The sequence below is a fragment of the Amblyomma americanum genome, chromosome 3, assembly GCF_052857255.1.
Source record: "Amblyomma americanum isolate KBUSLIRL-KWMA chromosome 3, ASM5285725v1, whole genome shotgun sequence".
Classification (NCBI taxonomy): Eukaryota; Metazoa; Arthropoda; class Arachnida; order Ixodida; family Ixodidae; genus Amblyomma; species Amblyomma americanum.
In genome coordinates this window covers 171383403-171402815 of record NC_135499.1, presented here as the reverse complement: position 1 = coordinate 171402815, position 19413 = coordinate 171383403, and the positions used below count along the sequence as shown (strand labels likewise).

The following is a 19413-nucleotide window of genomic DNA, read 5'->3' as shown; positions in this document are numbered from 1 at the left end:
TTTCCCTCTCTCGCATGCCAAAACGGCGGCGCTCCTCCGCCGGCCCCACTCCCTCGGCCCCTCCCCTACCTCCGCCGGCTGCGGCGCGCGCAGAGTGGCCGAGGCCGCGATAGCGCGTGACGTCTGAAAGAATTTGGCGCTGTGAACCAATGATAGCCCCCGGCTGGTGACGTCATTTGCACGACGTGACGTCGTCAGCCAGGTTTTCGTGCGAAAGCCCGGCACCGCGCGTCGCCGCGAGGTGCGAAAGCGGGAATTTTTAAAAATGCATCGTAAATTTCCCGCCCGCTTCTGAGGAATCGTACGCGGCATGGACGCTCGGTGGCCTGTACTATACATAATGCAACCAAGCTCAAACACCCCTTTCTGTGGCCCTTTAAAGTAACGGAGTGGGTTCCAAGAGAAGGCAAGCGTAGCAGGGGGTGGCAGAAAGTTAGGTGGGCGGATGAGGTTAATAAGTTTGCGGGCATATGGTGGGCTCAGCTGGCAAAGGACAGGGTTAATTGGAGAGACATGAGAAAGGCATTTGCCCTGCAGTGGATGTAATCAGGTGATAATGACGACGATGAATTAATTTCAATGGCGAAGAGGTTAACCTCGTCTCGCAAGGCTAACGGTAAGCCTTTCTTTCTCTTTAGGTCACCGATAAAACAAAATGCAAGTAGTTGGATACTTAGTTTTCGCCGTCTGTAGCAGCGATGCGCGGTGTGGCTGCATGGTCGTGTTAACGTGCAGGCGTGATTAGACCTACATACAGTACAACGGAATTACAGAGGAAAGAGAAGGAGCCACTTCATTAAGCCGGAAGTCTTCTCTTATTATGTTAGCTGCATCGTAACCTAACCGGATCAACTTGTTTAGATGCGATGCAGGCAGAGCAAGGTTCAGGCGCCAGGTATGCAAATTGCGCGAACGTGCGTCTCAGAGCGCATCTTCCTACGCTCTCGTGTTGCCAAACAGAGCCACCTTTAATCGAGGCGCTCGTTAAGAACTCATCAGCTTATTCGCATTTCTGTTCGCTTCTACACTCGGAACGAACACCTGTACAAGTTGCTGGTGCAAGACGCATGCACATACCACGAGCGATGCTCCGCAGTTTTTTGTGTCACATCTGTATCAGCGTCGTGAGCGGCATAGAAATGGGCGAAGTGGATGCATGAAAGCAAGCCGTCATGTATGCTTCTAGACAGCTGAGAAACTCTTCTCAAAAGCCAGTTGAAAAGGGTGCAGCGATGACGACAACACTGAGCGACAAACTGTGGTTGCCGCGAAGTAATCCCACTTGCAACTCGGAAGGAGACGTTAGCTGGTTTCTGTTTTTTTTTTCGGTTCGTGTTAGTCCTTAATAATAGTGCGACTTGTGCCATAAAAAAAAGAAGTAGCTGTCTCCTCCTGAACATGTGGTATCATACATGCACACCTAAGTAATAAAGAGATGTGTAAGCTCCTTGAAAGCGACGTAGTCCCAGTGGTGAGAGAGAAGGAGGAAAAAGAAAGGCGGGAAGGTTATCCAATAATGCCCATGTAATATCAATGTTTTAAGGTCGCCTTCACGTCCTGATGGCTAAAGCTTTTGTTAGCGGTTCCAACCGGCAATACACGCATTTTTTTAATTGCGCAAATATGCCCTTCGGCATAAGAGAGTTATATGTACTATCGGGGACAAAAGTGGTAAACTCCACGCAGCGGGAGCCAGAGCAGCGGAAGACTGCATCGTAACGCCATCTACAGGCGGCACCTGGGATCGAGAGAGCCAATGGGAGCCCTTTATTATCTGCAGGCATGTCACTTGACTTGTTTCAATGTTTCGTGCTTTAGATGGCGTTACGATGCATTTTTCCGTTGCTCCGGCTCCGGCTGCGTGGGGTATAGCAGTTTTGTCCCCGATAGTACATGTGCAGGCCGGTGTCGACTATGAATGCCAACAAGGCCCGGTATTGGTGCCCGTGGGTCCAGATTCGAGTGTCCGGTGGTAACCCTCAATGCCGAGGTGTCGCTTGCGTGGCTCCCGAAGTCCAGGGCAAGTCAGCAGAAAGTGATGTAACGTCACCTCTGTAGCAGAAGCAGGGTACAAGGGGCAGTTCAAAAGCGGTGTTTGTGATGTCCAGGAGGCCCTGACCGCAGGCGTCAGCGCAGCATCCACCCGGATTCTCCTCAACGCCACCTCCTCACGGCGAGTTAAACCGCCGGGAAGCCAGATATTGTAACGGAATGTGCACCCTCCACCAGAGGCAGACTTATTTGAAGGGGCTCGGCGCGGGGACGTTCTATATGCCCAATTCATCTGAGCTTCAATGCACAGCAAAGCTGGCGTCAGTGTAGTGTTTCGGTAGACTATTTCTCAACCAGAAAGTAGAAGTCGCCCCCTCCAGCCACACTCTTCTTCGAGCGTGCCGATAATCTCTGTTCAAAAAGTTTTCAACGCGAAGCATCCAGGCTCTCGAAGTTGTCCATTAGTTCAATGCGAAGCATGCAGTCTTCGTTTCCAACACCACTACCCTTTGTTTTCTTTCAGTTTCCGTGCCGCCAGTTTGCCTCATCTGCAAGGTTCGGTTCTGGTTTTAAAGGGCTTGACGTCTTAAAAGCGACTCAGGCTATGAGGGACGCCGTAGTGGAGGGCTGCAAATAATTTCGACCAGCTTGGGTTCTTTAACGTGCACTGACATTGCACAGTACGCGGGCCTTTAGCACTTCGACTCCACCGGAATGCGACCGCCTCGGCTCGATGTCAGCCGAGGCGGTCGCATTCCGGTGGAGGCGAAGTGCTAAAGGCTCGGGGTGAGCAGCCGAGCACCATAGCCGCTCTCTGAACCACCGCGGCGGCTAAACCATGTCCAAAGAAATATTTGAATGCATAAAAACTTACATTTGCGTCGCCTCCCTCTGTAGCTGTACATTTGGTTCTGAAATCGGCCTCTGGAAAGCCGCCATTGCACCCGATATACGTATTCAAACGAGAACCACATTTGGCCTTCGTTCTAATTTATTTCCCGTTTGCTTGGCCACCGAACTCAAGCTTTTCTCTGCATGTAGCTTTCATAATAGTCGTATCGATTTTCACGTGAAGTGGCTGACTAGAGCCTTGTGCGCTCTCGAACGAGATTAAACCTCGAGGCAAGATAGCACCGCAGACGTTCGGGCGTATATACCGGCCACAGATACGCTCATCTCGTCAACAAACATGTGCGCAGCCTCCTTCCAGCTGGCAGTCGGACGCTCGCTAAAATGCATGGGATATACGTGTACCCCGCGTATTCGGTGCTCACATCGTGTTGCCCCCCTGCGACGTGAACTCCTGCAGTTGTGAAGAGAAGCGGTCCTCTTCGTCGCAGAAATCACGGGAGCACGAAAAGCTCCCGCAAAATGTTACATACGGGCCGCGCATAATGTATTGTCGGAATACGGAGCTTTCGTGATATGTGAAACGGACGTAAATCTGTGCGCTTTTCACAAGTTTTCCGCATGCTTGTCATGGTATTTCAATATAGCTTCGGCATGATATACATATGGTGTGCCTGACCACATGCCGAGTCTTTCTTTCTTTCTTTCTTTCTTTCTTTCTTTCTTTCTTTCTTTCTTTCTTTCTTTCTTTCTTTCTTTCTTTCTTTCTTCCTTTCTTTCTTTCTTTCTTTCTTTCTTTCTTTCTTTCTTTCTTTCTTTCTTTCTTTCTTTCTCTTTCCTTCTTCCTTGCCTTCTTTCTTTCCTTCTTTCTTTCTTTCTTTGTGTGTGTGTGTGAGTAAAAGTGTGTAGGCATTTCCATATCTTTCTTTGGTTGGAAACTCTCTTGACCAGTTACGAAACTGGCTGCGTTCAAAAAGCTGCTCGTAGGGACCTCGATTCAGTCGACACCAGCGAGCTCTGCAAAACCCAAGAGCCGCGGTTCAAATCAGTCGCGAGAAAATATCGTACGTACGCGCGACTGTATTTCCGACTCCGGTCCCCAAAAGAATCTGTCACTTACCGTGGAATCTATAAGTGGAGTACACAAAGACGGTGATGCCACCGGAGAAACAGACATACCAAATTCATAGGCCGAGGCAAATAGAGATAAAAGGTAAGTTCTTCCCGCACAGCTACTGTATTGCAGGATGAAGAAAAAAACAAAGAAACGAAGTGCCCGTCTGCCTCTACACTATATCGCCCCGTGCAGCTAGCTGTCAAACTCGATCGTTTCCTCCACCTGCATCATTTATCTTCGCTTCGCGTAATTCCCCGCATTCACGTCCTTATTCCGGCTAACATTAAGCGACCGCTATTCTAGGCACAGTCACAAACACTGCTGACGAAAACAACAGCAACATGAGCGAGCAAGTCGTGCAGCTACCGGCCCCAAAAAGTCCCGTCTCTTTCGCACTCCTGTCCTCGCATCGCTTTTCGATCGGGCAGCTGTCATCTTCCGCGACCGGGCGGCGGCGACGGACGGTAACGGACGTAGCGCCCCCTCTGCCACGCCTCGGCCAGCGTCGGCGAGCGACGACGCTACCGCCGGCGCCGCTAGCCTCAGCGGCGGCCGCCCGGCGCTCTCTGCCGGGCGTGCGTCGGACGAACGAAACGAACCCCCCCCCCCCCCCCTCCCTCTCTCTCCTCCTTTCTCCCGTTTTCTTTGCTCGGCGGCGGCCGATCCGCGCCCCCTCCGTCAGTCGGTGCGCGCGCTTCCAAGCGCAGCTCTAGTTTCGTGGTCCAGCAGCTGCGAGCGCTCAAACGACACTTCCTGGAGTCTTTCGCGCAGAGTTTGAGAAAGAAGGGGGGGGATCAAGAATCGCGAGAAGAAAGTGCGGCGAGTGAAGAAAACAAAAATAATAAGCCCCGAAAGAAAAGAAAAAAAGTATAGTTTGATCACTTTCTCTTCCTTCCCTGCCTCTTCGAATCACCGAGCCGTTCTATATTCTCTTCCTCCTGGGCACGTGTGCGCGGTATCACCCTCCTCCCAGCGGTTCGAGATCGGCGCTGTCTCCACGGCGCGCCGGAGGACTGTCCCGGCAATGCCTGCCGACGCCGACTCTGTTGCTGCAGCTTCTGTTCGTTGTCTCTTGTCGGAGATCCTCGTGACTTTTCGACGCGAGTGAGAAGGGTGCGAGCGAGGAATCTCCGGTCTGTTCTATTGTGCCGTCTCTTGCACTCGCCAACTACGGTGCACCGAAGCCCTGCGCGGTCCTTCTTGCGGGCTGTCTTCCCTTCTCCGTCATCGATGTTGTTTCCGGGACACCGGTGACTATTACGTTTGACAACACAGGTAGGTGCTTTCGCTCCGGGACCTCCTCCCGAGTGCTGTCGCTGTGAGGGAAGTTTTGTCTCCGGGTTTTCTGTACTCTTTGGGCTTTACCCCAGATGTATGTTTCAGAAGTATTTAAGTCTATTGCGAGACTAATTTGCACTGATTCGTAGTCACTCTTGTAGGTTTTACTGAGCGCCGGCTTATTCAAGCCTCCGTATCGTATCTCGATATTCTTTTAGTTATTTTTTCCCCTTATGTTAATAATCTTAAAGTAAAAAGAATAGACGCAGTTTGTATATCTGATGCAATGACAAGAAAACTGTATCAGCTTGAAATGACCATGATGTTTAATTTAAAAATTCCGGTTGTAATATTCGGTAGCTGTGCGAAGATTCCCGGTTCTTTCACTCGGTAATACCTCGGGTAAGGTGCGACAACCCTAGCGTAAAGAAGCGATGAATTTTTAGTGCAATAATAACAGCTAGGAATCCTCGTTTTGCTATCTTTTCGTTCTCTTTTATAGCACTGACATGAAAAACAGCCGATCTAACTTCTCTGCGGCGATTAGGGTATCTCAAAGCTCAAATATTTTGTACAGCTTTCGCTTACCAGCTTAACTCCTGCCTTTTCAATTCCACATATCGTGTCTACAGGTTTCGGATGAATTCGCTCACAAACCTATCGGTTGGTGTCGAAGTTTCCGAGATGCTTGTTTCACTCTGATTTTCTTCTCGTATTTTTTTTCGGACACTGTCCTTTGTACGGCTGCGCTTGTTTAATTACCTGTTCCTTAAAGCGAGTGTAACGCCAAAGTACGTGGAAATATTTTTGCAATAGTGTTAAAGAATTACGACTTACTTTAGGGTTACTTTAGAGTGAGAAGAATGAATAATTTCGGGAGAAGTAGCCCTACAGAGTTAGGAAAAGAAAACGAGAGTTTTATTACTTTGGGGAACGCACATTATCATGCCGTAGAGAAAGGGAAGATGGAAGGTGTGGCAGATTCTTTCTGCGCATGTCGCAAAGAACGCAGATTAGTTCATTCCTGTTCGCTAGCACCTGCTCTGATGTCAAACGCCAGGTGCAGTTGACGCACTGAAAGCACCTATGCCTCTCGGCGCTTTACTACTTAATGTAACTTGTCAGCCCGTATCACCAATGTTTGAACTGCTGATTGTACTCGCAAGTGGTTCCGAGTAGAGGATACATTATTCTGACAAAAGGGAGAACGAAATACATATATCAGGTGTTTTTTTTATTTCATATATACTGATTTTTATCTCATAAATCGTGAGGGATGCGCCGGGGTCGTCAGTGCAGGTGGGCTGTGTAGCAAGACGCACATATGTACGTGATAGACCTAGGTTAATGGACGATTTGTTGATTAAAATTAACTGATACACCTTTTAATGTTTGGTTTTAGGGCGCAAGATTATGTAGCGGAACTGAAGGACGTCAAATATGAAGTCGAGCAGAGTTTTGAAATTTTCTGAATCGACATCATGGTTCGAAATATCGAAGGTAAAAAAATGTCACTTTGAAAGAGATCGTTAAGCTGGCTTTCCCAAGTTGCACGTTAATGAAATGCCATAACTCAAAATATTAATGCGGGAAATACAGACGCAGTTTGCGTATTTTATGACGTAGGACAATTGGATGTGATTTTGGCGACAATACCGCGCGCAGCGACGTCTTATAAGTGGAAAACGCGAGAAAGCCAATTAAACGAGCTTTCAAAAGCGTTCTTAAACATTCGATAATTCGAAAAACAATACCAATTCAGGAATTTTAAAAACAGGCTTGCGCTAGAAGTTGATGGCCTTCAATTTCCGAACATAATCATGCACCAGAAATTTAAAAAAAAATTGATTAGATCATTTGAGTTCACTAATGCTATTTCAATTGAACTGTACCACGTACATAATGTCCGACGTTTCTTTCGCGATTTTTAACTCAAAATCTGTACAGGTAAAGAAAAATCATCCCATATATCAATAACGAAAAAATAAATCCGTCGAAAAGATGTCAAGAGATCGGTCTCAACATTCTGCTTTCTTTTTGTCTTATTATGTACCACATGAGAGGCATGTCCCAGTATAATAAAATAACGCATGTTTGAAACATACTTCTGGTGGCAACCACGAGCATACGTAACTGCAGGCCTATTGCACTGAAAAGCTTCATCTCGTTATGGTTGGTTTTTACGTTCGAAAGTCAAAGCAGGATGTATGTCGAGCGGCGTTCTTTTTTTATCCATTCGAAAGAACATGTAATACTGAAATTCAACAGAATCAGTTGGAATGTTAAAATGTTTGACATCAGTGGACGTTAATTTCAGGATTACTAGATTTAAGCTCTTCGTTTATACGGTCTATGTACATTGCAGTACAATAGGCCCATTATCCTAGATAACAAGCGGCCCGATTGATTCTGAGCGCGTCCGTGCAATAAGCTTTTTCTGGGAACTGGAAGGGCGATAAAGCCTCTCAGAGCGCTCTCTCCGTTGAGTGCTATTACCTTACTGGCCAACTAGGAAAGGTATAGAGCTAGGGAATTTTATACACCAAGTTCTGAAAGCGACTGTGTTACCACCGCTTTTAGGTTGGAAAGGCGATACAAATACCCAGCTCCGCTTTTCAATTTTTTCATTGTGCTGCCTGCGTTTCGCGAACGTTATGGAAATCCTGTTTTCGTTGCCTTCAGTTCTTTTTTTTTTTTATTACGAGGGCTTTTGCTACGGCGCACTTTCGAACTTTGCCGCAAGCATGCAGCATTGGTGCTTATGAAAGGCCTGCTCTATGTGGCCAATCTTTTTTGCATGCTTGGTATTCGTCGATTTTTTTTAATTCCTTTCACTTTTTTATTTACCTCTTTTACCGTACAAGGCAGCAATTTTTCCGCAGCCATATAAATGTTACCCCCGACTCATTCGCTCCAACACTCGCTTTGTGGCCGCACGGACCCTTCCTGATGAGAATGAATGAATGAATGAATGAATGAATGAATGAATGAATGAATGAATGAATGAATGAATGAATGAAAGAAAGAAAGAAGGAAAGAAGTAATAGAAGGAAGGAAGCTCGCTCACTTTAATCAACTGTGCCGCTGTTGTTGCTGTGTCAGTAGGTAAGCGCGCGAGATGAAAAACAGCTGCATATTCGACTTCCTGATAGCACAAACGCAATGCCCCTCCACTGGGCTAGTTCGGTCCCGATTTCCCAGTTGGCTTCAGCCACATATGAAAACCTCGCCTAGAAGCTCAATGCGAAAGGAAGGAGTTTTCCTGGAAGTTCAGTTCTATGAAGAATCTTCAGTTTGAGCTCCGTGTTCGGAATTCATAGTTTCACGATGCACTCAACATATCTCCTTCAATTCCAATTTAAAAACAATTATAACAAGCATTGCAAGGACATCAAGATGATGGCAATCCGGTAGCGGATGGTGGTGGTAGTGGTATGCGAGGTTTAACGTCTCAAGCTGCATATGGGCAGTGAGGGATGCTGTAGCAGAAGGCTCCATATTAACCGCAACTACCTTTGGTTATGTACTGTGCACTACTGACGTCGCACAGGGCACGGGTGTTCTTGCATTTTTCTACAATCTAAATGCGGCCGCCGCGAACAGGTTTTCATCTCGCGTTTTATGACACAGGAGACCAACGTTCGGTGGTGGGTCGGGTGCTGACGGATTGCCATCATGAATCTAGCACGGATTAAGCCCTGCAGTGGGCGTGGTTAGGTTGATGATGATGATGAAGCTTCAAATGACGCTCCTCTAAAGAAAATGCACAGTTGTTCGTACCTTCGCATCTGCAACATCCGAGGTTCGGGTTCCCGTTCGTCAGCCCATTATTTCTGGACGCTCGTTCCTAGCCTTAGAAATTACACACTTCTCCTTGCTTTTTTTGTTTCTTCAGCGTTAAGCTATACCGAGAGAGAAGGTAAACATGATTAAGTAATGAGACTCTAGGAGGTAAATATAACCACTATATAGCCCAAAAAATTGGTAATCCTTTAAGGGAGCTCAATTGCAGACGACCTCACTGAGACATCCGTGACGTCGCATCACGTAAACGGACCGTCCGCTCGCTGAAACCAATCATTCGATGGTGTAAAAAGCTGGCGACAGCTGAAACAAGCTTTCAACAGCAAATATTCGAGAGGGAACTGGTAGTGACCGCCCACCGCATTCACGTAACATTTTTATTCATTCTGATGCGCCAAACAACAACAAAAAAAGCTTGGCTTGCAGATGTCGAGCTTCTCGTTTCTTTTTAAATTCAAAATCCCAATTTGTTCGTTGCCACATTATAGGCACCCTGCTTGTTCTGCCAGGACCAACTGCGCGCGACACTATAGGCTAGGGCGCAAGGCCGGGACGTTAGTCCCGTGATACGCCTTCCGCTAACCATGCATCAGTTATTTAAATCTCGGGTGTGAGCAGCTCCCTTAACGATACCCCTTAATAGTAACAGTTGCCCCTTGACAATAATCGAACGCACAACAGCGCCGCTGGGTACGAACGTAGTTAGCCGGTGCATTTTTGCATCTGTCGTTTCTCATTGAAAGAGCCAAATGGTGATGATAATGATTTTTTACGGCACAAGGGCATCTGTGGTCAAAGAGCGCCATGGCACAAGGTTTTTTCTTCGTCTATTCAGAGTGGCGTCAAACATTTCACTCCAAAGATGTCGAGCATCAGGCCGGGCGAAAGCTTATACCGTTGAATCATAGGTGGGCACCCGGTGACATTGCGGATTTAACCCCGCACCTCCCTCATATAATTTTTGAAAGCATGCAAGGCGGGTGCTCAAAGGTGACAGATAAGCTGCAGTAATTTGGAGGAAATTTTTCAGAGCACAGTTGCCTCATAGGAAGTGGTGCGCAGAAAACATGTGCAGTTACACGCTCTCGCCTGTGTAAGCAGAGTCTTGTTGACTACCACGCCCTCGTAAATTTTCGGCAATAGTCCTGTTTAAAGTATGTCGCTGACGTAAGTTTGTATAGCGTGAACTGAACGGAATACTAGAAAGAGAACGTTATGCAAAAGTATCATCATTGCTCGCAGACGTTCGCACTTTCACAGAAGCAGCAGAAGAAAGAAAAAGAGGGAGAGAAAAAAAGAGAGAGAGAAAGAAAGAAAGAAAGAATGAAATAAATAAATAAAGAAAGAAAGCATGAAATAAAGAAAGGAAGAAAGAAAGAAACCAATATGCAGTGCGTGTAGGTCAAGTAACACGAGAGAGATAAAGAAGCCCCTGACCTTCGCGCTGTCTACTCGTTATGGAAGAAGTACCGGATACAGTGCAATGACAGAACGTGGCCTCAAGCGAAACACACCGTGTGGACACCACAAGCACTACCAAACGTCTTGTAGGTATTGAGACGTAAGGGGTACAGCTTACATTGTTAAGAAGACAAGCGAAAGATAAAGACTCCCAAACACATTTGCGTGCAAATTCTAGAACCGTTCACTGCTTGTTCAGGCAATGTATAGTAATGTCGTGCTGTCGGCAGTGCGGGAAGGAAGGACTTCCGTAATGCGTCATTATGTGCATGCACTTGCGTTAGTTCTTGCTAACGTCTACTATTGCGTCAGTCAGCATATATAAAACATGATTTCCGTTTCTCAGAGAACAATGCAGACCTCTCCGGGCTTGTCTTGAGAGGTGCAGCAGTGCGCTACGAAGCAAAAAAAAAAAAACAACAATAAAACAATATCTGACAGCAGTTGGTGCATTTGAGGTGCGATGTTCTCCTCCTTGCGGCTTTTCCTCTGTTTGTTTTCACTCGCGCAGAGGCACTGTCTGTGAAACAGGGCAGCAGCTGGGGCTAGATTTCACCTTCTTTGTTCCGGAGCGCACCGCTCAAGTGCTGTATGTAGACAAGCCTGACAGGATCTGCGTAGGATCTCTGTTAGCCGAATCTCGCGAGGTGCTTGTATGATCGTCATCTTCAACAGGTGATTACTTGTAGCCGAAAAAACCCGAAATAGCGAGCACCTTAAAGGCATCCCGAGGGGGCAAGAAAAAAAAAAACGCCGAGCTGTCGTCGTTATATTAGCATCACGCACTGTATACTTCCAGCCCACTTCGAGCGTCACGCGATTAAAACTTCGCACAGACGTTACTCGTTTTAACGCAATGTTCGCCTTACGGTAAAACAGGCACGAATAACTACATCTATCCAACGTGAGGCTTAGTCCTTTTCACATTTGCCTTTTTGAGCGCAGCCATATTTCCACTGGACTGTGTTAGCAGCGTCCTGATTGGCGCATTTTATACAGACATCTACTGCATGTGCTCAGCACAGTCCAACACGCGCACGTAAAGCTGTAAACAGTGGAAAAGGTCTGTACAGTGCGTTAAAACACGTCATGTTCAACCAAAACCTAGTTCTTCCTCGCTTATCTTTCGCAGACGTCTGACGTGGCGTGACGTCTTACGACGTCACACATCGATACCGGGCTTGAGGCCGCGGTGGTCTCGTTCGGTCAGGGTCGAACTCCGCTGCCACCGCTATGGCACTGTAAGGACGAACAGTGTGATTCACGAAGAGGTTAATGTTAGTGCGAAGACAGCCCCTAGGATAATGTTCTTTGCCAAAAGTTTATTGCTTTAGTGACGCATCGACCTCCACACGTTGCGACGTCGGCCACTTGATACACGGATGAACATATTCATTGCGAAGTGATTGGAAATGTTGGCGATGGGGGTTCTACCTTTCGAAGTGAGGGCCGCTCACGCCAAGGCGTATTCATCTCTGGTACTGAATTTTTTCGGCACGTTTACTGCCTACGGAACATCTGTCTTTTGCTTCGCCTCATCCCACCGGTAATATAAACGTAGTATAAAGAGTGAGCAATTGATTTACACTGCTGTTGCAGGCATGCGTGCGAATTCTACTGGGCAGCTCACGTACTGCTGCTACACCTAGCGTACCTTGAATTGAACTTGCGGGAGAAGAATTTGATCTTTGGCAGTAGCGTCATCCACTTTAGACGCGAATAAGCCTATGTAAGCGTTAAGATGGAGTAAGCTGCCCTCTAGCGTACTCCCTTCAAGGTGCAGGGTATGCTGCCCATGTTCCGGAGTAGATTTCTCTCGCTAAATATAGGGAATGCTTACTCTTGGCAACGGAGGTGTATTTCTACTTCAGAGCAGATACAAACTCGATGCAGTTAGTAGTGGGAGGAAGCATTTAAATGCGGCACCGGAGGTCTTGAGATTAGGAAATAGAGGAGATTGAAACATTGGTTAAAACCTTCGTAACTGCTAGAACTTCGCATGTTCTGAAGAGGGAATTCGTTTCCGTTGCCAACCGTCAGTATTATGTATATTTAATAGTGGAAATCTACCCCAGGGATTGGACCGCATACCCTGGACTGTAAAGGGAGCGCTATAGAAGAGAGCTTAATTTTTTTTTACTCATTTCGTGCTCAGAGTGCATACACTCCAAGCACGAATGCGCCTATATGGGAGTAAAAAGAGAGTAAGCTGCCCTCTAGCACACTCTCTTATGAAAGGGAGTATGCTGGAAGGCAGCTAACTGCCTCTTTACTTCCTTTTTTATTTTTTTCTTGTTTGGAGTGCATAGTCTCTGAGTTCAGACTCGACCATCGCCTCACTGGCTTGTTTCGCAAACGCCGTCGCGTGTACGACCACTGCAACCGAAACAGTCGCCATTTTTCGCCAGTGAAGTGATATCGCCAAGTGTGAGCCCCCTCCAGTGGAGAGTGAGAAGAAAAAAAGTTGAGGCAGAAGAAGGGCTTCTCCGAGCAATAAGCGGGCCCTACCGCGCGCTCTCCAAATGAGCGCCTCTCGAGAGCCCGCACCCGGCGTACTTCGGCCTTTACGATAACGAGCCACTCGAAGCTATCGACGCCGGCCGACACATATCCCTAATCACCCGCTTTGGCTGACTGCGCGTCAAGGCGTGACCAAACCAGCTGTTGCGACGAAGCCTGGGATGGGCTCATGTTTCTTTCTGTGGGGAGTTTTTTTTTTTCGCACTAATTTCCCGAGTGGGAAAGGGGGGGGGGGGGGTGCCTGCATATCTATAGCCGAGTTTAGGGAAGCTATTCTCGGATTTAGATGCCGGCTATGACGTTAGCTGGGAGACGTCACACCGGCTGACGGGCTTTTAAAGCACTACCTAGCCGTTGGCGTGGCGACTTGATGTCGGTTTTGCCTAAAGGGCGAAATGATTAAGGCGCGTAAACTCGATTTAAAGCACCCTGCACAAGCCTGCTACTTGGCAAAAGCGTCGCTACTACGACCTTAAGAAAGCGCGCGGCTTAGCAATGTGGCATTCAAGGAAGAGGTGCTGAAAGCCTCGGCCGCATGCGGAACTGTAATGCATGGTTGATAATAATAATTGGTTTTTGGGGAAAGGAAATGGCGCAGTATCTGTCTCATATATCGTTGGACACCTGAACCGCGCCGTAAGGGAAGGGATAAAGGAGGGAGCGAAAGAAGAAAGGAAGTGAGAGGTGCCGTAGTGGAGGGCTCCGGAATAATTTCGACCACCTGGGGATCTTTAACGTGCACTGACATCGCACAGCACACGGGCGCCTTAGCACGTGTGCTGTGCGATGTCAGTTGGCATGCACTAACATAATCCAGAGGCAACGTTTCCGCGTAAGGCACGCGTGCCTCTAATGTGCCGCTTTAACCTCGGCGAGGGCAGCAGTGCACTATGTTTATCTGATAGTCAGGGTTGTCAACCACATGCTATCGCTGACCACAGCATGCCATTGACGATAAAGAACGGCCGTTTCCGGTGTGGCTCTATCTTCTTTGTTTTGTCCTCCCTTTGTTTTTTATCCCCGTTGTATTATAAAATACCTCTTTTTGTTGTGTCTCTGTATGCTTGAAAACACCCGCGCGATCCTTGTTTGCCGGAGAAAGAACCACTGTACTAAGCTGCCAGGTGCAGCCGCTTGGACGGGGCACTGAGTTCATCGGTAAAAAAATAAATAAATAATACAATCCAAAAGAAATGAGTTTTATTTTTTTACTTTTTCTCGCGACAGCCTTTAATGCATCCTCGTACTAAGCCGCTCTTGCATGTGCGCTGACTCCGATTTGATCAGTTCAAAAAGCAACGAGAGAGAAAAAAAGGCAGATAGAAAAGGTACATTTTCCAGAAAGCGCAGGACTGCTTGGACGTCATACCGCAATCTGGGTCATTTCTTTTTTATGAGAAACAGCGGTACTGCAGTCTTGCGAAGGTCGGTACGTTGTCAAGCCGCTTTATATAGTCCTCTTTTGTCTTTTGTTCGGCATACGGATTAAAACAGGCCACCGGAAATCCGAAAGACGTGCTTCGCCGGTTCCAAGTGCTCTTCGTTCCTGTGTTTGACTCCGTCGACTTGTTCTTAGCATATTTTTTTCGAATTACATTGAGTTGAAAGTCTACCGACACTATTGGAAGCAGCACTGACAGCAGCGCGACTAATGTTCTTCTTCAATGGCTCTGGTCCAGGCCACCCGTGGGCTTCGTTCCCTCATGTAATGAAACGCAGAATCAATGCGCCGTTTCACCCTCTGCTGCCGCCGTCAACTCCGGCTCTGTTCAAATGTATTCCTTGTGCTTTGCGAGCTTCTCTCGGCCATCTATTGGCCGACGCATGTTGTTTTTGCTTTCGTTTTTATTACTGATGGCATTAGGGAGACAACGTATGGCTACAGGGACGTCTCAAGCGGTCTCTATTAGGGACGTCCCGAACAGTCTCTATTAGGATCTGGGCTCTTTATTCGCTAAACGCACTCCCTCTTACTCTATTCCATATCTACACAAGTAGTACCAGGTGCCACATCGACATTACCGTCCTGGGAGTTTCACTTGGGCTATCACAATTCACAGACATGTCTTAGTGGCGGGCTCTGGATTATAATTTCAGCCACTTGTGGTTCTTTAGCGCGAGCCTCTATTGGCACTGCACAAGGGCGCCGTCTCCTCGCTACAAATGCTGCCGTCGCTGTCGAGCTTCCATTCCGTGACCGTGGGCTCGGCATGCAGCCAAACGTCAGGGCCATTGAGCCACTATACTTCTGGTCGTCTGCTGAAGTCTTTTGTTCTGTCTAATGGCCGCATGGGTTTCCTCCCCGATGTATTTTTATTGTGTCATTGCCTGGTATTTGATTTTTTGCTTTCTTTCTGGCGATTGTACTAACCGGCCACGTTATTAGTCAAACCAGCGTAGTGATAGTGTGTCCTTTAGATGAGGGAACGATTCCCTGAAGGGTTGCCGGTACACTGCAGGCTAATCTGCACGTTGTTGCCAGCTCAACTACACTCGCGCAGCGCACGTTAGGTTTTGCCTGTGAAAGACAGACCAGAACTACACGGACGTTCCTTCGAAAGTGACGGAATTAGGTTTCTTTCATGAATCAGTAATGAAATTAGTAAATATAATGGATGCCCGGTAATCAGAACTCTTCGACTAGGGAAAAAAATAGCGTTAACGACAGACTGTGAAAACCAAATAGATAAATAAAGAGCGGACAAGAAGAAAGCATAAATGATGAGTGGTGTTTTTCTTTTTTATCGTAGCTGTCCGGTCCTCCTCTTCAGAGAGAAATACTTCCGCTTACCGCGGAAGGAATAAAATCGGAAGCGCGAGACGGAAGAAACAACCGCGCGGACGTTCTTTTCGTTCTTGGCTAATTAACCGACTCGCCGGGCCGAAATGAAAAAATCCAGCCCCTTCCCTTAACCCGAGCAATCAAGTGAATTCCCAGGGCTGCCATACGGCAGCTCGCCCTTCATTTACGATTTATTCGCTCCGCCTAGTGTGACTCGTCAATGTTCGGTTAATAACTGATGCGCGCGCTTCCCCTTTCCTCGCCTCTGTAACCTCCTTCCCCCTAGGGACCAACTGCCCGTGCGTGGCCGCATACAACTGAACGGGGAATGGCCACGTCGGCTTCTTCCTTAATAGAGCAGTTCCGGACCGAAGCCCGAGTGGCTATCAATCAGCTGCCGCCGCATTTCCCACCGTCTGAGAGCGGGAGACCCGAAAATGGCTCAAATAATGTGCCTGTCTGTGTCTTTAGTGGACAAGAGGGAAGGGGGGGGGGGATAAGAAATTGGGAGAGAAGACGTAAATTGAGGGCCGTACGCATTAAGACGGAGCTGTCCTTGGGGCCGGCCGCCCCAGACACGCGAATCGCCATCCTCGGAGACGCAACGGCGCTGATAGGCGTAGGCAGCATACATCACCAGCGAAAACAAGGCTGCTGTAGACGAAAGCTGTAGTATAGGACGAGACAGGGACGACGGTACACAAGTCGCGTGTTGTTGGGAAAAGAGGAAGAAAGCAAGTGAAAAGCTCCGAAGCGAACGATTGATGGTGACGTCGGAAGTAACCCGCCGCCCGCATGCACTTCGCAAACAGCCGTATACGGAGGGGGGTGCGAGTGAGGCGTGCAGCGATACGCTATCGTGGAAGCAACGCGTGTGGAATGGAAGTGAAGAAAGAAAGAAAGGAAAAGAAAAAAAGACGAGATGAAGACGACGACAGAGCAAGGCCGGCATCTAGAGGACGAGCGAGCAGACGTGTACGGCGGACTGTGTTGTGTCTCTTGTGAAGCATTCCTGCAGGGGGGGGGGGGGGGGGGGGGGAGGCCCTCAACAACAACCAAGCTTCGATTTCGCCTGCCTTTTTGGTGCTTCCGGCATTCGCCAGACTTTTACACCGTCCCACGCGCTGTGCTTCCTCGTGCAAGATCTCTGACCTTTGACTGTCCTGCTGCAGAGAAAGAATGCAGCAAACAAAAGAAAAAGAAATTCAATTCAATAATAAAATCTTTCATCCGCAGAGGCGCGTATAGATAAGGGGGAAACGGTTACTAACGCACAGGTGGTACGAGATATGTGGCGGCCACAGTTATTACATAGAGTCCCCAGCTGTATAGCTTTCCTTTCTGTCTTATTTGTACGCACGTGGACTGACCCGCTTCGCTTTTACTCGTTAAACTTTACGGCTTCCTCTTGTGCAAGTCTTCCGAGCGGTACCGCCACCTGCGGCGTTGCAGCTTGATCTGGACAATACGCCCGTATTTCCGCAAGCAACCTTGTGTCTGCAGGGGCTATCTGTCGCGCCGCTATGTATACGTTACTCATGAAATGGGCGCGGGTGCTGTGCTGTGCACATGCCTTTGTCTTTCGGGCTCTCCACTCTTCGACCGTTTTCCTGGAATCGTGTATCTTCAGCTTGAGCGGATGCAGTAAAAAATGAGAGCGCTTGTAACCTTTATCGCTTTATCACTATTGCCTCGCCCTAGCCTTAGCTTATTTTCTTTTTGGAGTCGGTCTGTCTGCTAGTGACCTTTATGACCCGATTTAAAGACTGCAAGCCTTAAAAAGGTGTACTATAATAACTACTCTCAAAGTAATAACGTCTAAAACTTGCCCATAAAGCTAATGGGTCGCTAGAATTATGCCTCTTGCTGTTGTTTCCTAATTACTCTTCGTCAAAGCTAGGCCTGTTTTTCGCGTATTAATTACGATTTTTGCGAAACGAGATAAACGCTTGTCAGAAGCGCGGAAATGGAAATACGGACGAGAAAATAGGCGAAGGAACAGGAAGCCCGACTTCCGCATTAGTACCTCTCCGGTTTCGCCTCCGTTCTTCCGTTTGCGAGGACGAGCGCTGAACATTAAATGCGTAGCCTCAACGCGTCCCACACGAGCTGGAGCCGCAATAAGACAAACCAAAGGAGTTTGGGAAACCTCTTCGCTTCATGATCCGTTTTCCGAAACGCGTCCGCCTTCCTGCCACCTTTTTGTTTATTACGGCTTTGCCTGCCTTTATGTGTTTTATTCAGGTGCATATATTTAATCGTTGGTCTTTCTTTCTTTCTTTTTCTTATTTTATTGCTTTCTCTTTTTTATTTTCATGCCGGGCATAGTTTCATCAGAATACCGCTGCAGCTATGTGCTCCTAAAAAGTAAACGATGATTGGTATACCAGTAGAATATATATATATATATATATATATATATATATATATATATATATAGAGAGAGAGAGAGAGAGAGAGAGAGGGGGGGGGGGAGATCACATTTATTAGCACACGTTAAAAGACTGACGGGCATCCGAGGCGCAACTCGGTCCCAGCCATGTCCTCCTCCCCCTCAGCCGTCGACCGGTATCTCCTGGATCTCAGCAGCGGCCAGGGCCAGAAGGATGAATTCACGTTGTCCCCTTTCTTCCTGTTCGGGAAGCAGCGCCTCCCAGGACTCGTGTGTTCTCTCAGGTTCTCCAAAGCTAGGACACGTCCATATCATATGGATCACGTCCACTACGCCCTCGTAACGCTTCCACCTGGGGCTGGAAATCTCCTAGTGCCACTTGCTATAAAACTGGGGTTCTAAATGCCGTATATGCCCTTTCTGAGCTGAGAATACTCATGCTTATCCTATACAGTCTCCCTTATAGGTCCTCTAAATGCTATGCATTTAGAATTCCTTGAAGACATTCCAAAGAACCAGCAATTTTCTGTATTCTTTCTTTCTTTCTTTCTTTCTTTCTTTCTTTCTTTTTTTTCTTTCTTTCCTTCTTTCTTTCTTTCCTTCTTTCTTTCCTTCTTTCTTCCTTTCTTTCTTTCCTTCCTTCCTTCTTTCTTTCTTTCTTTCTCTCGTTCTTTCGTTCGTTTTTTCATTCTTTTCTTTTTTCTTCCTTCCTTTCTTTCTCTCGTTCTTTCGTTCGTTTTTTCATTCTTTTCTTTTTTCTTCCTTCCTTTCTTTCTTTCTTCCTTTCTTTTATTCTTTCTTTCGTTCCAGAGGCCACCATTAAGTCTGTGCTATTCGTTCCTGTCTACCCTGACATTCATCACTCGCGACATTTGCTATGCCTAGCGAGCTGGCAGCCGCTTGTCCGGCGCACAGCTTCCACTCGGGCCAGGCCTCGTTATTCGGCCGCGCTGCACGTGTCCTTCGGGTGCGGACGTTCTTCTTTTCTTTTTTTCGTGCGTGATGCTCTGGGCGAGCTCCATCGCGCTTTCTCAATTCTCCGCCGTTTCACTGCACGCATACTTACCACGAATCCTCTCTCGCTTCGACTGCAGTCGCACATTGGCTCTCCCCTCCTCTGCATACATTTGCAAGCTCGCTCTCGTCGTTTGACAGGCCTGCTTCTCGTCTCTCCAAAAGACGCTGTCTGGCTTCTCGGCCGGTGGCTGCGCCAGTGCA

At 47.6% G+C, this 19413-nt stretch overlaps 1 protein-coding gene across 3 annotated transcripts in view; it reads left to right on the top strand.

Annotated features, from left to right (window-relative positions):
- The window catches only part of LOC144125415 (adenylate cyclase type 5-like), a 199603-nt gene that overhangs the window by 85321 nt on the left and 94869 nt on the right, over positions 1–19413 (top strand). Inside the window, exon 1 of one of the 3 annotated variants that reach the window (XM_077658786.1) lies at positions 5096–5233. The exons of the other annotated variants lie outside the window; for them this stretch is intronic. The gene's annotated coding sequence lies outside the window, so the exon portion shown is untranslated. Of the gene's footprint in view, positions 1–5095; positions 5234–19413 lie in introns of those variants that run through there. 3 annotated transcript variants of the gene reach the window in all.